Source organism: Schistocerca piceifrons, chromosome 8, assembly GCF_021461385.2.
Source record: "Schistocerca piceifrons isolate TAMUIC-IGC-003096 chromosome 8, iqSchPice1.1, whole genome shotgun sequence".
Classification (NCBI taxonomy): domain Eukaryota; kingdom Metazoa; phylum Arthropoda; class Insecta; order Orthoptera; family Acrididae; genus Schistocerca; species Schistocerca piceifrons.
This window is the reverse complement of record NC_060145.1, coordinates 183,470,283-183,490,085: the sequence shown is the minus strand read 5'-3', so window position 1 is coordinate 183,490,085 and position 19,803 is coordinate 183,470,283. Positions and strand designations below refer to the sequence as shown.

General features: G+C 45.8%; 1 non-coding gene across 1 annotated transcript; it reads left to right on the top strand.

Moving 5' to 3' along the window:
• The first annotated feature begins 3,391 nt into the window (after nt 1-3,391).
• Nucleotides 3,392-3,466, top strand: Trnas-cga. Its single transcript has one exon. It is a non-coding gene; the product is annotated as a tRNA-Ser (tRNA).
• The last annotated feature ends 16,337 nt before the right edge of the window (nt 3,467-19,803 follow it).

Genomic DNA, 19,803 nt, shown 5'->3' with positions numbered 1-19,803 from the left:
TCTTCCTGACTAGTCTACTCTTCATCATTACTAAAATGTGATCTGAATCTATATCTGCTCAAGGGTATGCCCTACAATCCAGTATTGATTTTGGAATCTCTTCCTGACCATGATGTAATCTAGTACATAGCATCAAAATTTGCATATCCTTATGTTGAAAAACGAGGAGAAGGAACGTTTCCAGACAGCATTCTTCATCATCGTATGGACCCAAAACCTGGCGTGATTCGGTACAGAACATGATCACCTCTGGTTCACACACCTGGTAATCTGGACACCAGCTGCTTACATTTCTGACGTGTTACTGGCGGTGGCTGTGTCCTATCTGTGAGGTATCCCAGCTTCGTCTTTCACCAAGATAACGCAGGCCACGTGTCCTCGCCTACTTCTTAAGTGAGGGTACTCGATTGTAGTACAGATCTGTACGTTCTTACATCCGTCTCCCATTGCACTCATCTGGTCGAATTTCCGAGAAACAGGGACGCCAACCACAACGATTTATTAGCACTGTGGCAGAGTCTGAGCAGCAATGAAACCACGTACATACAATACTCGCCATTAAAATTGCTACACCACGAAGATGACATCCTACAGACGCAAATTCAACCGACAGGAAGAAGATGCTGTGATATGCAAATGATTACCTTTTCAGAGCATTCACACAAGGTTGGCACCGGTGGCGACACCTACAACGTGCTGACATGAGGAAAGTTTCCAACCGATTTCTCATACACAAACAGCAGTTGACCGGCATTGTCTGGTGAAACGTTGTTGTGATGCCTCGTGTAAGGAGGATAAATGCGTACCATCACGTTTCCGAATTTGATAAAGGTCGGATTGTAGCCTACCGCGATTGCGGTTTATCGTATGGCGACATTGCTGCTCGCGTTGGTCGATATCCAATGACTATTAGCAGAATATGGAATCGGTGGGTTCAGGAGGGTAATATGGAACGCCGTGCTGGATCCCAACGGCCTCGTATCAATAGCAGTCGAGATGACAGCCATCTTATCCGCATGCCTGTAACGGATCGTGCAGCCACGTCTCGATCCCTGAGTCAACAGATGGGGACGTTTGCAAGACAACAATCATCTGCACGAACAGCTCGACAACGTTTGCAGCAGCATGGACTATCAGCTCGGAGACCATGGCTACGGCTACCCTTGTCGCTGCATCACAGACAGGAGCGCCTGCGATGGTGTACTCAACGAAGAATCTGGGTGCACGAATGGCAAAACGTCATTTTTTCAGATGAATCCAGATTCTGTTTACAGCATCACGATGGTCGCATCCTCGTTTGGCGACATCGCGGTGAACGCACATTGGAAGCGTGTATTCGTCATCGCCATACTGGCGTATCACCCGGCGTGATGGTTTGGGGTGCTATTGGTTACACGTCTCGGTCACCTCTTGTTCGCATTGACGGCACTTTGAACAGTGGACGTTACATTTCAGATGTGTTGCGACCCGTTTCTCTACCCTTCATTCGATCCCTGCGAAACCCTACATTTCAGCAGGATAATGCACGAGCGCATGTTGCAGGTCCTGTACGGGCCTTTCTGGATAGAGAAAATGTTCGGATACTGCCCTGGCCAGCACATTCTCCAGATCTCTCACCAATTGAAAACGTCTGGTCAATGGTGGCCGAGCAACTGGTTCGTCACAATACGCCAGCCACTACTCTTGATGAACTGCGGTATCGTGTTGAAGCTGCATGGGCAGCTGTACTTGTACTCGCCATCCAAGGTCTGTTTGACTCAATGCCCAGGCGTATCAAGGCCGTTATTACGGCCAGAGGTGGTTGTTTTGGGTAGTAATTTCTCAGGATCTATGCACCCAAATTGCGTGAAAATGTAATCACATGTCAGTTCTAGTATAATATATTTGTCCAATGAATACCCGTTTATGATCTGCATTTCTTCTTGGTGTAGCAATTTTAATGGCCAGTAGTGTATTACGTCGTCCAAGCTCAGTTCAGCTGGATACCGGTATATTGGTTTTGTTCGTACATGTGGTTCAGCTTTGTGTATACTCCTAAATCATCGGAAATTTTAGTCGCGTATTCTCCCAGCTACACTGTACACAGACAGTAAGTACGTACGTACGTAAGTAAGTAAGTAGGTAAGTAAGTTTGCTGTCTTTGCAGGTGTTGTAATTTTTAATGATCACTGTGTATGCTGTAGAGAATAGATTGGAGCCCTTCAAGCAATGTAGCGAGACAGGACTCGCAAGGAGGAGGAGAATGAATGAGCGCTCTAAACCAGGCAAGGGCGCGATGACAGGTGGGGCAGATGCGGCGACGGCCCACGTGTTGGCCGCTGTGGGGCTGAGAGCCTAGGCCGTAGCAGCGAGCGCTCCGCCCAGAGAGCCGACCGTGAAAAGCCGCGTGTTGGCTCCCCCCTCGGGCTGCGGAGGGTGTCTGCCTGCCCGAGACACAACACAACACAACAGCACACCACTTGTGCGAGCGCAGAGCGGCGCGGCGCTGCTCTGGAGAGCGCGGAGAGAGCGCAGGCGAGATGCGGCGCCCGCGATAAGCCGCAGCCGTCTCCTCGAGTTCGCGGCCAGGCGTGAGGGCTGGAGGGCATGCCCTGCTGCGCCCTGCCCTTCCTCACATCTGTCCCGCCTGTTCCTGCCTGCGACTACATCTCCCAGCGCGCCGAGCAAGCACGAAGCGCTCCTTGCGTTTCTTATTCGGAGTTTCCGAGGCGTCACGCGAAGTCCCAATCGCGACCGCCGCCAGAATCTACGCGCTCTCGCTGGCTTACGTCGCGCAAACCAAATTATGCGACTTACAGCTCAGCAGATGTAATAGCTAACGTTTATTGGGGGATCTTCGCGCTGCCATGCTCTAAAATAAGAGTCACCAGCTTCGCTTTGATCTGTGACACAGGGTTAAACTTCGCACTACTCCAAACCGTTGTAGCGACGCAACGAATTTCTTAAAGATTCCGAATATACACTACCTGATCAAAAGTATCTGGACACCTGAAACTTCCTGGCAGATTAAAACTGTGTGCCGGGCCGAGACTCGAACTCGGGACCTTTGCCTTTAGCGGGCAAGTGCTCTACCAACTGAGCTACCCTAGCACGACTCACGCCCCGTCCTCACAGCTTTGCTTCTGCCAATCCTCGTCTCCTACCTTCCACACTTTACAGAAGCTCTCCTGCGAACCTTGCAGAACTAGCACCCCTGAAAGAAAGGATACTGCGGAGACATGGCTTAGCCACACCCTGGGGGATGTTTCCAGAATGAGATTTTCACTCTGCAACGGAGTGTGCGCTGATATGAAACTTCCTGGCAAGGTTCGTAGGAGAGCTTCTGTAAAGTTTGGAAGGTAGGAGACGAGGTACTGGCAGAAGTAAAACTGTGAGGACGGGGCGTGAGTCGTGCTTGGGTAGCTCAGTTGGTAGAGCACTTGCCCGCGAAAGGCAAAGGTCCCGAGTTCGAGTCTCGGCCCGGCACACAGTTTTAATCTGCCAGGAAGTTTCATATCAGCGCACACTCATCTGTAGAGTGAAAATCTCATATCTGGACACCTGTTTGTGGGCATTAACATGCGATGTGTTCGGCCTTTGCATTTATGAACCCTTGAAGTCTGTTGGGGACACTTTCAGTGACGTGTCTGAATCTCTGTGGAGGAATGGCAGCCCATTCTTCCTCAAGATCCGAAATCAGAGAAGGTAGTGATGTTGGACGCTGAGGTCAGAAGAGAAGTCGACGTTCTAACTCATCCCAAAGGTTTTTCTCTGGATCCATGTTGGAACTCTGGGCAGGCCAGTCCATTTCAGAAATGTTATTGCCCACAAACCATTACCTAGCCGATGCTGCTTTATGACAGGGTGCATTGTCATCCTGGTACAAGCAACCACCGTCTGAGAACAGCTCCTCTTTGCAGCACACAAAGCTGTAAAATGTATTTATGTCCTTCCGCATTAGCTGGACGTGGTGGCCGAGCGGTTCTAGGCGCTTCAGTTCTTAACCGCGCGGCTGCTACGGTCGCTAGTTCGAATCCTGCCTCGGGCATGGATGTGTGTGATGTCCTTAGGTTAGTCAGGTTTAAGTAGTTCTAAGTTCTAGGGGATTAATGACCTCAGATGTTAAGTCCCATAGTGCTCAGAGCCATTTGAACCATTTGAAACTACCGCATTTAGCATTTCCTTAAGAGTTATACGGAGGCTGAACCTCAACTACGAAAAGTTAAGGCCATTTGATCAACCAAATCTTGAAATTTTCTTTCCTATTTCCGAACGTCATACATCGCGCTATTTACAAGGTACACAGAAATACATGTTACCGATTCACTGATCTTCTTTAGTTAAATTGTTATGTATGCCTTTTTGAATGATATCGCTTTACCATTTATCACTAGAGACATTTTGAAACACAGAGGAAATAATGCAGCCCGAAGAAAATTGCAGTTTCACTTATCACGCTCAACACAGATCGCGCTTTCTAACAAAGAATAATTGTAGTAACAGGAATACATAACATGCGTATATACATAATTTTCCCTCCTGCGCTAGGGCTAATTGCTGCACGTGCTGAGCAGATGAAACATCGGATTTGAGAGATTAAATTTAGGTTAAATCTGTAAAGCGTTTTGATGAAAATATTGTTTCTGGAACGGCAACACGCAACACGTAAAAACATCGTTTAAATATGTAGTAATATTATTAAAAATTGTCGAGTCGCTTTCAGAATTGCTTAAGTGATTTACCTAGCGCTTAGACTGTTATAATTGTTTTTAAGTTTTCTAACTAATTTGTAATCGTAAAGATAGTGTTATATATGTGATATGCAGAGCGTTTGTGAAAGATTCATCCGATTTCACAAGACATGAATGAAAGTACCTACTTGAGATGAATTTTAACTTCCTCACACGACTGCAATGCTTTTATTTGCGTAAGAAAATCCTCAAAAAGTGTAGTCTATTCACTGAGGAGATAGCTTACAAAACCCTCGTTCCATCAGTACTCTTGTATATTGTTTGTCAGTCTGGGAGTCGTATCAGTTAGTACTGATAGAGGAAGTAGAAAGGAGCCAAAGAACAGCAGCGCGTTTCGCTACAGGTTCATTTAGTAAGCGCTGAAGTGTCCCGGAGATGCTCAGCCAATGCCAAAGGCAGACGCTGCAAAGAAGGCGTTCTGCTTCACGGTTTGGTTCACAGAAGAGTCAACAGATATATTGGCTCCTCCTACGTACGCCATGCTAAAAGACCTCGAAGATAAAATATGGGAGTTTTGAGCTCGTACAGAGGCTTGTAAACAATAGTTCTTCTTGCGTACGTTTCGTGACTGGAATAAGGAAAGGGGAAAAGAGACGGAGTGGATTGCTGAGTATAAATGTAGATGTAGAGGACTGGTGAAAAAAGCAGGTTGAATGTTGGCGGGAGAGGGGGGCGAGGAGGGGGGGGGGGGGAGATAGCGGACAACCCAACAGATCCACACACTCTTGGTTCGTTGAATCCCACGCTTATGTCATGAAGTCGCGGCCCTCTGCCAGATTAGACCCAAATAAATATGGCATTACTAACCAATAGGAGAACTGTTCTTTCCAATACTAAACCCCTTAGATTCACAAATGATACATTACAAAGATACTGAAATTGTTTACCAAAGCAATTTGCCCATAGGTGCAGGGCTGTGTGTTTCTAATCATATGCAGCGTGCAAAGTGTACAACGTAGGAATAAAGATCACTTTCGGAGAGCATAGCTTCAGGATGTTGATTTTTCATTTTCCGCTGTAGTGTGTGTTGCGAGGTTTACTCATTCACAAGGAACCCCTTGAGTGTGAGGTCACAGAAGGCCGATGTCGTTTACAGGATTCGACGCCACACGTATTGTATACCACGCAGCCACAGTATTGGCTGCTAGTGGCAACAGGGGGCGGGACCGGAGGTGTCCAGTGGTGAGCACAGCATGACGCTGGAGCGTAACTGAAATGCTAAGTCGACGAGTAGATCACAACAGTACTACAGCGCTAGTGGTATTGATGCAAAGAAAAGCAGTGGCAAAGATATAAAAAGCAAACATTGCATTGTGTGCACAGTAGCTGCGGAAGTTGACATTTCGTCAGAAACGAACCTAAGGAATTTCGCAGTGAGAAATAAGAGATTAGATAATAGCGTTGTTTCCAGAGTAACCAGTAGAATGTGTGATGTGTACGCTCGACTGGGGGGCAATGTACAGGGGAAGTATAATGACGACGGTAAGTGCTTAATAACTGAAAGTGGTACTGGAGCAAGTGCCGAACCATGTAGTTCATCATACTTGTCGGACAAGGAACCACAAGTCCCGTCTCCAGTGAAACGTAGTCAAGGACAATCGTTGTCCAAGGAGCGGGTACTAAACGTAATTACGTACACGGGAGCTCATCCGCAGCATAGTAAAATAACAATTACGAACAGATTCGAATAATTCCGCAGAAGTATGATCGTGTAGCGCGTAAGAAAAATCACGAATTTTCAAGGGAGGCCATGGTGTACTTGTTACAAAACTGACATTTGCGCATTTCAAGGATGCTCGATGCGTAAGAAAGCGTCCTGCTACGTCATGCACGTTATAGTGATTTCGAGGCAAGCAGTGCTGCAGAATTGGGAGACGTAAGGTAACGAAATTTCAAACAACAATTGACGATGCACAGCAAATTGCGGGAATAGTTCAGATAATTTATAAGTGAAATAAATAAACTTATCCCATCTTCCAGTAAGGAATTTATTTTCAACTTCGACCAATCGATGTTTGAAGAGGAAATGAATATGAAAGGAACCCTGGAAATTAGAGGTACCAATAGAGTTGTATCAACACCAACTAACATCAATGCCTTAACATATTCGTGTACAATAATGCCGACTATTAATCTAAATGGTAAACTGGCTAGAAAGTTATTTATTGCACTGCGAGAAGTTGTAGGTGCTTTGCTCCCCACGGTTCTTTTTCGTGTGCACTATCTTGCAGTAGGGCAGTAGGGAATATTTACGTCACTGCAAGTAAATAGACGGAAGATAAATGCAACTATCATATGAGCATTGCTTTTAGCTTGTCAAAAAATTTGCTTTCAAATGGCTCTGAGCACTATGCGACTAAACTTCTGAGGTCATCAGTCGCCTATAACTTAGAACTAATTAAACCTAACCAACCGAGGGACATCACACACATCCATCCCCGAGGCAGGATCCGAACCTGCGACCGAAGCGGTCGCTCGGTTCCAGACTGTAGCGCCTAGAACCGCACGGCCACTCCGGCCGGCAAAAACTTGCTTTCGCTTGATTTCTGGTCTCCGCATGAAAAACGCACTGCTTTAGAGCCAACTATCCCTCCTGAAAAGTGTGTGATATTGCAGTTCATACAACTTGGAACAACGGGAAAAACTTAGCCTTTGAATGTTTGTTTTTTCCGTGCCTATAAAATGTATTATCGCACTATTTGCAGCTACGCCTTAAAGGATAGTCAGTTTCACGATAAGCCCCACGACAGACTATTTCGCTTTCGGTTGCACGCCATCACATTCCATCAGTTCTCATCACCCCGTTACACTATGTATACACTCATCAAGAGTGGATATTAGCTGAACGTCACGCACGGTTTGTAACTCCCAAGGAGTTCGCCTTCGATCTTGATGGCGCGGACCTTTGTGATCACTGTGGCGAGCCATTTTTCATTCGGTGTTAATGATTTGTTTTGAACATTTCTTGAATGTCGACGATCTCCATGTGACGAAGTGTAATACACACATCCCATAGAAGGTTGATATCTGTACCTCCACGACACTCATTTTCTCTCGCCCTCCTGAGGCACATGGTGAGCCATAAGCAGCTAATATTTTTCCTATCATAGATGTTGACACAACACTTCCAAATGAGCCTTACTAAAGACTAAACTTGCGACTTCGCACTTAAGGCGTTCCTTGTCAGTAAGTGGCAGTTTTACCCTTTGCCAGAGTCAGCTGGAGGCTGAAATGAGCCCCGCGGCTGGTAGGAAGCAGCAAGTGCTGCGGCTTGGGCAGACAGTTTGGGGAAACGCGTAGGCGCCAGCCTGTCGGAGCGGCATATGGCGGCAACGCAGCCAGCTAGCGGGCTCCACCCCACCCCACCCTACCCCAGACCAGACCAGCTCCGAAACTCCGACCGCGTCGCCGGCGCAACCCCCATTCCTCCACCGTCATCGGGCGACAGAACGGCGGCAAAAAGTTTAGTCTGCTCCGCCGGCAAGAAACTTGGAGATAAACACTGCCGCCTGTAAGGGGGTTGGCGGGGATGGGGACGGGCGAGCCGAGGAAACGAGAGGGCCTAATGAAGACATGGCGGCGGCAGTTTAAGCGCCCTGTTCCCTCGCCCGCTCCGGACCGCCGCACACGATCGCCCGGAATTCGTGCGCCGCGTCCGGACCACTTTGACGCCTGCCTTCCGCTCGCCCTTCTGCTGGTGTCTGCGAGCAGTCTGATGTCTGTCGAGAGGCCGCTAACAAGTGTGCAGCTTCCGGCTGACATACAGCGAGCGAAGCGGGCAACGGAGTGTCGACCGTCGTCGTACAAGTGCAGCAACACGTGTCTTCCCCCTCTGAGCGCGTGCCACACGAATGCCAGCTTTCCTATAGCGGAGGTTGCCGCTCCACAGAAATCTCAAAATATCCGAATATTATACGTATTCCAAAATTCTGACGTCAGGGATATAGGCGTGCAGTTTTGGGCCTGTGTTCAACGACGCGTCTTGAAATTGGGAACAAGTGCGCATTGTTCCAGTCATTTGGAACGCTTATCATCATAATAGCCTAGCTCTACATACCAAATGGATGGTTCGATCGTATCCGAGTTTTCATTTCTCTCCTGCGTTTCCATTATTGCATTGCACTTCTTGTACGGAGATGCATATGATGGCTTAGCAGACCAATCCTGACATGAAACATGCGGTCACATACATTACACATAATAAAGGGTGGAGAGCGTGGCTGGATCAGGCGAAGTTTGGATCTCTAAAGTTTCACATTTTCGTGCCTCTGGCGTTCCTGCTCAGTAGATGAAGTAGCTGTGGGCGAACGTTTAGGATCTTCTGTTGCGCAGCACCAGTTATTCCGTTCAATGTTTAGACTCTTTAGCTTCTTCTTGAATTGGTCCTTTTAACGCCTCCGAGGAGCACCACGGGGCCTTTTACCTGTGCTCACTTCACTTTACAAAATTTGTCGAGGAAGTCTGCTGTTTCTCTTCCGCTGGACATGCCCAAACTTTCTGAGTTAGTGACCAATGACGGTGGCAACTATACTGTGCATCTTTGCCTTCTCGAGAACAGCAGTGCTTGATGCGAAATCATCCGATGTGATGTTCATAATGTATGGAACCTTCTGTTGGTTGAAGCGTTCCAGTTTCTTAACATCACGGCGATATAGTGTCCAGGTTTCGCAACTATAGAGCAGGGTCGAAACAACAGCTGCTCGACACATCATCAGTTTGGTGCACAGCGTCAGATCTTTATTCTGGGAGACTCGATGTAGGAAACGTCCAAAAGCAACAGATGCGGCATGGATCCTCGTCCTTTTCCGGTGAGCAATTAGTTGATGATGCACTGTTTTCTATTCCACCCGCAAATGGCAAGAAAATATATTCTGACCCCTCTCTTACGACACCAGATACCTCCGTCACGGCATCAAAGCGATCTGCGCAGTAAGAGCTGTTCCAGTCCGATGCAGTTAAAGTCCGTGACTCTGCACTAAGGAATCTGCATTTACGGCGGCCCCAGCCTCGTTACGGCCGCGCCTTCCACGCTGAGCGGTCTGGGACGTGCCAACCTCATCCCCAGCGGCTGTGGACACGCCTCGTACAGAGCCGATGACCCGACGCAACGACCGTACTCCTCAACGGCTGTATGCAGACTGCAGGGTGTTAGTCACTCCACCTGACGTCGGTCACTGGCTTTCTGGCTGTCGTGAATGGTGTGCAACTGGGCGAAACAAATAGGGGCATTAGACAATACAACACTCAGCTTGGAATGACCTTTCTACACTACTGGCCGTTAAAATTGCTACACCAAGAAGAAATGCAGATCATAAACGGGTATTCATTGGACAAACATATTATACTAGAACTGACATGTCATTAGATTTTCACGCAATTTGGGTGCATATATCCTGAGAAATCAGTACCCAGAATAACCACCTCTGGCAGTAATAACGGCCTTCATACGCCTGGGCGTTGAGTCAAACAGAGCTTGGATGACGTGTAATGTACAGCTGCCCATGCAGCTTTAACACGATACCACACTTCATCAAGAGTAATGACTGGCGTATTGTGACGAGCCAGTTGCTCGGCCACCATTGACCAGACGGTTTCAATTGGTGAGAGATCTACAGAATGTGCTGGCCAGGGCAGCAATTGAACATTTTCTGTATCCAGAAAGGCCCGTACAGGACCTGCAACATGCAGTCGTGCATTATCCTGCTGAAATGTAGGGTTTCGCAGGGATCGAATGAAGGGTAGAGCCACGGGTCGTAACACATCTGAAATGTAACGTCCACTGTTCAAAGTGCCGTCAATGCGAACAAGAGGTCACCGAGACGTGTAACCAATGGCAGCCCATGCCATCACGCCGGGTGATACCCCAGTATGGCGATGTCGAATACACGCTTCCAATGTGCGTTCACCGCGATGTCGCCAAACACTGATGCGACCATCATGATGCTGTAAACAGAACCTGGATTCATCCGAAAAAATGACGTTTTGGCAATCGTGCAAAAAAATGGTTCAAATGACTCTGAGCACTATGGGACTTAACATCTGTGGTCATCAGTCCCCTAGAACTTAGAACTACTTAAACCTAACTAACCTAAGGACATCACGCACATCCATGCCCGAGGCAGGATTCGAACCTGCGACCCTAGCAGTCGCGCAGTTCCGGACTGAGCGCCTAGAACCGCATGACCACCACGGCCGGGCATTCGTGCCCCAGGTTCGTCGTTGAGTGCACCATCACAGGCACTCCTGTCTGTGATGCAGCGCCAAGGGTAACTGCAGCCATGGTCTCCGAGCTGATAGTCCATGCTGCTGCAAACGTCGTCGAACTGTTCATGGAGATGGTTGTTGTCTTGCAAAAGTCCCCATCTGTTGACTCAGGGAACCGCGCGACCGCTACGGTCGCAGGTTCGAATCCTGCCTCGGGCATGGATGTGTGTGATGTCCTTGGGTTAGTTAGGTTTAAGTAGTTTTAAGTTCTAGGGGACTGATGACCTTAGAAGTGAAGTCCCATAGTGTTCAGAGCCATTTGAACCATTCGTTAACTCAGGGATCGAGATTTGGCTGCACGATTCGTTACAGCCATGCTGATAAGATGCTGTCATTTCGACTGCTAGTGATACTAGACTACTGGGATCCAGCACAGCGTTCCGTATTACCCTCCTCAACCCACCGATTCCATATTCTGCTATCAGTCGTTGGATCTCGACCAACGCGAGCAGAAATGTCGCGATACGATAAACCGCAATCGCGGTAGGCTACAATCCGACCTTTCTCAAAGTCGGAAACGTGATGGTACGCATTTCTCCTTCTTACACGAGGCATCACAACGTTTCACCAGGCAACGCCGGTCAACTGCTGTTTGTGTATGAGAAATCGGTTGGGAACTTTCCTCATGTCAGCACGTTGTAGGTGTCGCCACCGGCGCCAACCTTGTGTGGATGCTCTGAAAAGCTAATCATTTGCATATCACAGCATCTACTTCTTGTTGGTTAAATTTCGCGGCTGTAGCACGTCATCTTCGTGGTGTAGCAATTTTATGGCCAGTAATGTAGATCTAGAAAATCCTCCCAGTAGGAATCGCGTGCGAGTATGCAAAAGAAAGGGCGATTTAAAGGGGATCGATCAGATAAAACTAATAGTAGATAAGACGGAGGCCAGACTGAGATTCGTTGGAACAGTCCTCAGGAGGTGTAGTTCACCCAATAAGCCGGTAGCGTTCCTACTAAAATGGTTCAAATGGCTCTGAGCACTATGGGACTCAACTGCTGAGGTCATTAGTCCCCTAGAACTTAGAACTAGTTAAACCTAACTAACCTAGGGACATCACAAACATCCATGCCCGAGGCAGGATTCGAACCTGCGACCGTAGCGGTCTTGCGGTTCCAGACTGCAGCGCCTTTAACCGCACGGCCACTTCGGCCGGCTAGCGTTCCTACTAACTACATTCACAACAAATTTTGCAGACAGTACCCATGTATACAGGCAAATGAAAGGGCCCGTAGAACAGAGTTCCAGAGTACAAAGAAACAGAGCAGAGGAAAGGAAATACAGTACTAAGCTGACTGTAGTAGATGTTGAAAGTGACCACCATTCATCTCTTGGCACTTTTGGGCCCTCCTCACCAAGCTGCTGAAGGCTGATCGAAGCTGGACTGCTGGAATTGCTGCAGTCTCATCCGAAATATTCCACTACAGTTCTTGAAGACAATGAGGGCTGTTGTGATACACTTTAGACTTGAGGGTTCCCCAAGCAAAGTAATCGCACACTGACAGATGAGGTGACCTGGGTGGCCAGCTAGGGCTGCGACCAGACTGGCCTCTGCTAATAACTCCGTCAGGCGTGAAGATTTCAAATTCTTGTTGGGTTTCCAGCCGGATCAAACTGTCATCTGATCACAATATTTCAGCTGTCCACCTGGCCGCCATCATCAGGTGAGAAAAGCTACGCTGGTCTCACCGATAACTGATTCCACTCGCAAATGATTGCACCTTTATATGCATCGGAAGTACAACACCGCTTCCGATGCATATAAAGGTGTAGTCATTTGCGAGTGGAATCAGTTATCGGCGAGAGCAGCGTAGCTTTTCTCACCTGATGATGGTGGCCAGATGGACAGCTGAAATATTGTGTTCAGATGACAGTTTGATCCGGCTGGAACCCGACAAGAATTTGATATACTAATACGCCGGGAAAGTGTACATAGTCAGGCGTGAAGATTGTGTAAATGTGCTCCAAGGTTCGGCTGACTGTATGGGCACTTGCTCCATCCCGTTAGAAGTAACTGTAGACCTTTTCCTCCTCTGTTAAATCTTCCACAAGTGAAAATTCTGTCAATGTAGCGCCCCGAAGTCCGATCCACTTTTGTGTGGCCCACTCTGTTCTACAGAATGTATCTGCAAAATTATACCATTGTACGACATATATTTCAGGAGATATGACGTCATAAGCACAATTTGGCTTTTCTTTTTTTTTTATATATTCTGATGGCAAGGTTAATTTCGCAGTGGCAGTGTGAGCAGGAACAAAAAACTTCAATAATGAAAAAATATGTATTCGTTGAACAACAGCACACACAAAATTGTCCGATATGGTTACAAACGAGATGAACTGCAAAGAATTTAACTCAGAATTTATAGATTTGCAGCCTGAAAGCCATTTAACCACCGAGACGCACACAGTGGCAAGCTTTTCAAAATGGTTCAAATGGCTCTTAGCACTATGGGACTTAACTTCTGAGGTCATCAGTCCCCTATAACTTAGAACTACTGAAACCTAACTAACCTAAGGACATCACACACATCCATGCCCGAGGCAGGATTCGAACCTGCGACCGTAGCGGTCGCGCGGTTCCAGACTGTAGCGTCTAGAACCGCTCGTCCACTGAGAACGGCAGCAAATTTTCAGACTGTAAGATGTTTCCACAAGGGAATATTTGTTGTGGGCAGTTCGCGATTGCGCGACGAGATTTCTGTCACAAACTGAAGCGCCGTCGACCCTCTCCACTGCACTGAAACTTATTTCTTTTTTTTTTTTTTTTTTAGTGCAGGAACCGGTCGTTTACGGAAAACAGAAGTGAAGGCTATAACTCTAAATATATGCAAGAGAAAATATGCACGTTTATCGGAGACGGGACGCCTTTTTTACGACCGGAATATGAAAGTTGATAACACGCAAAGTGGGGGAGGGAGCGCCCCGTTTTTATGTTTGGCTGGAGAGCGGCAGACTGGCGGAAGGACCTGCTCTCGCGTCCGGCTTTATTGGCGGACAGGGCAGGCGCCATGGCTCTGCCCTCTCTCTGCCCGGCGCGCGAAACGACGAACCTTCCGCTCGCTTCTCGAAGCGAGGTGCGCCGAAAGTCCTGTCTGCGCCAGCCTACCGCCGGCGAAATATCAATAACATCTGGTAGCGTTCAGTCACTTAAATAATACTTAGTAAAAGGTCCAGTGTGTTTTCTATCATTCTATCTCCTGCATGGCGCTTCTGAATTGTTTTTAGGAGTTTTACCGTTTGAACAGTCTATTTTGAGGGTTAAAAGCCAGATGATGAGAGCACAGTCTCTCGAAATGTGTTGTTGATTTCTGTTGAGTACACTTGTGTGCAATACTGAAGGACGAGAGTGACTTCAGCGGCAAGTTTCACTGCAGACTAACATAGCTATATAAATGCTGACCATACGAGGTGCGACAATAAAGTAATGAGACTGGTGTGAAAAAAAAAATGTTGCTTACCGTTTCAGTCATGTTTATTGTTGTCTCCTTTAAAGTAGGTCCCTTCTGATTGCAGACACTTTTTCCAGCGCTTCTGCCATTGGTGGTAACATTTCTGGACCTCATCTTCTGTAATATTCTCCAAGATCCTTGTCACAGCTTTTTGGACATCTTGTGTTGTTTGAAAATGGTGTACCTTGACCGCCGTTTTGACTCTTGGAAATAGAAGAAAAGTCGTACGGAGCGATATCTGGTGAATAAGGTGGCTGTGGTAGTACTGGAATTTGTTTTGAGGATAAAAATTGCTGTACTGACAGGGCAGTATGGGATGGCGCATTATCGTGACGCAGAATCCAATTATCAGCAATGTTGGCATGGACACGAAGAACTCTCTCACGAAGTCTTTCTAAAATTTCTTTGTAGTAATATTGGTTAACTGTTTGTCCGGGAGGCACCCACTCTTTATGAACAGTTCCCTTGGAAGAAACACACAAACATGCATTTCACTTTTGACTTTGACATGCGATCTTTTTTTTTTTTGGTCTGGGTGAGCACCGTTGCGAACTTTGGCGTTTTTTCTCTGGATCGTACTGAAAAAACCAACTTTCATCACCAGTGATAACACGGCTCAACAATTCTGGATTGATTTCCGTTTGCTCTAACAGGTCGGTTGCCATATTTTTTCGTGTTTCTCGCTGTGGTGGTGTGAGATTTTTGGGGGCCATGTTTGCACAAATCTTTCTTATACCAAGATCTTCAGTTATTATTAGATGAACCGTTTCTCAATTGATGTTCAGTTCTTCTGCAATCATTTTTACGGATAATATTCGATCAGATCGTACGAGTTCACGCACCCTGGCCTGTTGACATCCGCCCGTGTGGTTGATGGTCGTCCACTGCGGTCTTCATCTTCAATATTCGTTCTTCTTTCACTAAACATTTTATGCCAACGAAAACCTTGAACTCTTGACATAACCTCCTCTCCAAAAGCCTTCTGAAGCTTACCGTAAGATGTCGTCGCGTTTTCACCCAGTTTAACACAAAAAGAAATGGCTGACCGTTGCACAATATTATGCGGTTCCATTTCCGTGACGAGACACACAAACACGTGTTAACGTATTACAGCACAACTCACCACTGAGCAGTTGGATCAATGTACCGCTTGGACTAGAAGAGCTTATAGACTAAGGTCAAAGATATTGTGCCTACGCAAGCCTGTAGCGTTGCCACATCTTGCAAAGACAATCAGTCTCATTACTTTATTGTCGCACTTCGTACATTGAAAGAACTGATACAGTGTAGCACAGACGGGAACTGAAAGAAATACGCAGTGAGACGAACAGGCAATAATTACCCTGAAGTCATTGTGATTTATGGTGGCCCCCTGGAAATTAATGTGGTGGGATATGGTTCTTAGAAGGTGTGTGATCTTCACGGGTGACAGTGCAAGCTGTGCGACGTTCTCTCATTCTTCCCACAAGGCTGGTAAGAAGTTCGTGTGGTAGATCGCTTCATTCCTCTTCCAGTTCCGTTGACAACTGTTGGCGCATGTGGACATACTGCAGTACGTCTTCCCAACGAAGGCTAGTCCATTCGCTGAATATCCTCTCTTTCTAAGAGGTCCTCCACATGCGTAGTTCGATGCGGTCTTCCATAAAAATGAAGTCAGGGTCGAATGTACACCCGCAAATCGGAAAGAAATACAGTGTCACATTGTCTATCAGTGAGTGTATCGTATTCAACGATTTGGAGAGAGGGATGTAAAATTACGGCTCCCCGCGACATAGCATATGAGCCACCAGAACGATCATGTTCGACGACGTATTTGAGCGCATTACGTCTCTCTGTCTTTCGCCGGATGAGGGTACGTCCAGCATTGTGGCCATGACCGTTTTGGTGGTCCAGTTGTTACGCTGTAGGGAGGCATAATGTTGCATGGGCGCACTGGTCTCCAAATCTTTGAACACGGTACGCTTACCGGTGAACGCTATTGCGGCACTTCTACTCCTTCCCCATGCGCGTCTTTTCAGATATGCATTAGGTGCTGACTACATTTTTATGGATGACAATGTGCGACGGCATCGAACGGCTGAGGTAGGATGCCCTTGGAACGGAAGGGTATTCGGCGAATGAACTGGCCTGCCCGTTCTTCCGACTTCAGTCCCATCGACCACGTGTTGGAGACGGACTGCCGCAGTACGTCCACACTACCAACAACCATCGAGCAGTTGTCAACCTTGTTAATAGCATGGGAGCACGTTGCAGAGCGTGGAATACCGTCTGTGGTGATCACACAACCTACTAAGAAAAAAATGCAATTACTGTCTTTGAATAAAAGTGTAATTTCTGTTCCTCGTATTGCATATTTTTTTCAGACAATTCTGTACTATACTGCAGCAGTTCTTTCCATGTGTGCTCCAAGTTTCATTGAGATATATTACTTGGTAGTGACATATCATGCGAAAACTGCTTTCGTGTTTAAGTTATGCTCACCAGTGAATGCTTAAAGTTAATGAATTAGCAGTTATTATTGATAGAATGTAGCAGCCTATATCTTACATCCCAAAAAATTATGTTTTTTTTTTCTTTTTTTACTGCAAATAGGTCATCTGAGGTCCATGTTCCGATTTAAGTTCTTCATTCTTTGTTCGTTTCTTTTCTTCCAGTATGTTTTCATCTGTTCACTATGTGTCTTCTTTCTGTCTTCAAACCACTTTGCAACAGTCTTGGAATCCTTCCATTTTCAATACTTTCTCCCGAAAGGCTTCTTTGTTGTTCATATCTAATCTTTTTATAGGCCGGCCGGAGTGGCCGAGCGGTTCTAGGCGCTTCAGTCTGGAACTGCGCGTCCGATACGGTCGCAGGTTCGAATCCTGCATCGGGCATGGATGTGTGTGATGTCCTTAGGTGAGTTAGGTTTAAGTAGTTCTAGGGGACGGATGACCTCAGAAGTTAAGTCCCATAGTGCTCAGAGCCATTTGAACCATTTAATCTTTTTATATTGTTTATTTCTAAAACCTGTTTCACGTCGTTGACCCAGCTTTTTGTGGACTTCTTACCACACAAATATTTGAAAATCTTATTAGTTAATCTACTGTCTTGCATTCGAAATAAATGCTCAAAAAAACATTAGTCTTCTTTTCCTCATTATGTTTGAAACATTTTCTGTATTTTGGTATATTTCAACACTATTTCGTAATTTCCAACCTTGTGCTGTGTTTTGTGGTCCTAATATTTTTCTTATAATTCGCCTTTCTAGTACTTCTAAGTTATCCAAAATATAGTTTAATGCCAGTCATTCGCTTGCATATAGGCGTTCTGGCTTCACTATTGTGCTCTAATGCCTTATTTTTGCATTTGTGGATAGGCACTTTTTATTATATAGTTCTTTGGTCATACCATACGCTCATTCCATTTTATGCAACCTTTCCTCTATTGCAGATTTTTGCAAAGCATTTTCTTGGATTATCTCCCCTAGATATTTGAACTGTTTTACCCTCTCTATTTGACCAAATATGTTTTCAGGAATCTTGGAGCTTCCTTAATGTTTGCTAAAGAATTTTTTTTTCTAGAGAAATTCTTAAACCGGTTCTCCCGGCTATTTCTGCCGGGAGATTTATTCGTGTTGTAGCAGACACCGCATTTAAGGAAAATATAGAAAAATCATCTGCAAATGCAAGACAGTTGATTTCCATCTTTTTGCTTCCTCTTCCTAACATTACCGGAGAAATGTTGAGTTCAATAAGTTTTTCGTTCAAAATTCTCACTGTTTTCTCTAACACACTATTAAAAAGAATTGGGGATAGGCCGTCAACTTGTCGTACGCCTGTTTTATTTTGAAAGGCTGTTACTATTTTTATTACAATTTCAATGTTCTGGCACTTGACCTATCGCCATTTGCCTTCTTGCTTCCCAGGATAAAGTTATTAAACCTAAATTACAATCACTTAATTTTGTACATTCTAAATGTTTATTGGTGATGATCGAACGAATCTTCTGACGCAGAACACGTTTTGGAGGCGGCAGGATGATCTTATGCAGCTTAGCAGCCAAACAGCCATGTACAGTAGCTAAGCGGAATATTGCTACTGCTGAGGCGTCCAAATTTTTCCGAACCTTCCCCTCGCATGAAATTTTGTTGGATCGTTTTAATTCTCCTTGATATATGTAGTTAATAGTTCGTTTCACTGCAGAATCCAATGTGTTAGTTTTCCAGACCGTTTAGTTTTTGTGCTCTCTTTGGCTAGAAAGTCTGCTTCTTCATAACAGTCAAAGCCGCAGAGAGATGGTACCCACTGAATTATAGTTGTCTTGTTCCTTTGTTGTAGAGATTTAATTACTTCTTAAACTTCTTTAACCTGAAGGAGTTTTCGATCTTCTGTGCTGATAACTGCTGATATTGCTGCTCTGGAATCACAAAACATGGCTGCTTTGTCGAATGTGTGTGACATGTTGTTTGATGAATTTATCGCAGTACTTACAGTTTCAACTCCACGTTCAAAATTTGAGCAGTGTGGTCCTAAAGTTTGAAAGAAAGAGAAAATTTTACTGTGTATTCCTTCGCCAACATTTCCTTCTTTTTCCATTAATGAACCATCTTTGTAGATGTGGAGGCACTGATAATTTATTGTTTACTTTGCTGTAGGCTATCATTATTTATTTATCTGTTTCACTTTCTTTATTGTTCTCCAGTATATCTGGTTTGTATTGTAATTGAGGAAGGGTAATTGTGGAGGATAAATAAATTCTTCAGCATCAACTTTCGTCAGCTTATTTTATAATCTTGAATCGTTTAATTTTTGGATGAAGCCAATCTATGTTTTCTATAGCGTACTATTATTGTTATATGTATATTTATATTTCATCCATTTAATATGATTGGGTAAATGAATCATTCTCTCAGGCCGATGCAGTGATAATCTTCAAATCGCCAAAATACAGCTGGATTTCGAAGCTGTCTGCGTAGTACGAATTATTTCACAGGATACAGCTACTCTCCTTCATGGATTAATAAGCAGAAAAATAGATATAAGGTGTAGGCGAAGACGGGTAATTTACACTACGTACAAGACGCAAGAGGGAGAGATAAGAATGGAAGACCAAGAAAGAACTACACTCCTGGAAATGGAAAAAAGAACACATTGACACCGGTGTGTCAGACCCACCATACTTGCTCCGGACACTGCGAGAGGGCTGTACAAGCAATGATCACACGCACGGCACAGCAGACACACCAGGAACTGCGGTGTTGGCCGTCGAATGGCGCTAGCTGCGCAGCATTTGTGCACCGCCGCCGTCAGTGTCAGCCAGTTTGCCGTGGCATATGGAGCTCCATCGCAGTCTTTAACACTGGTAGCATGCCGCGACAG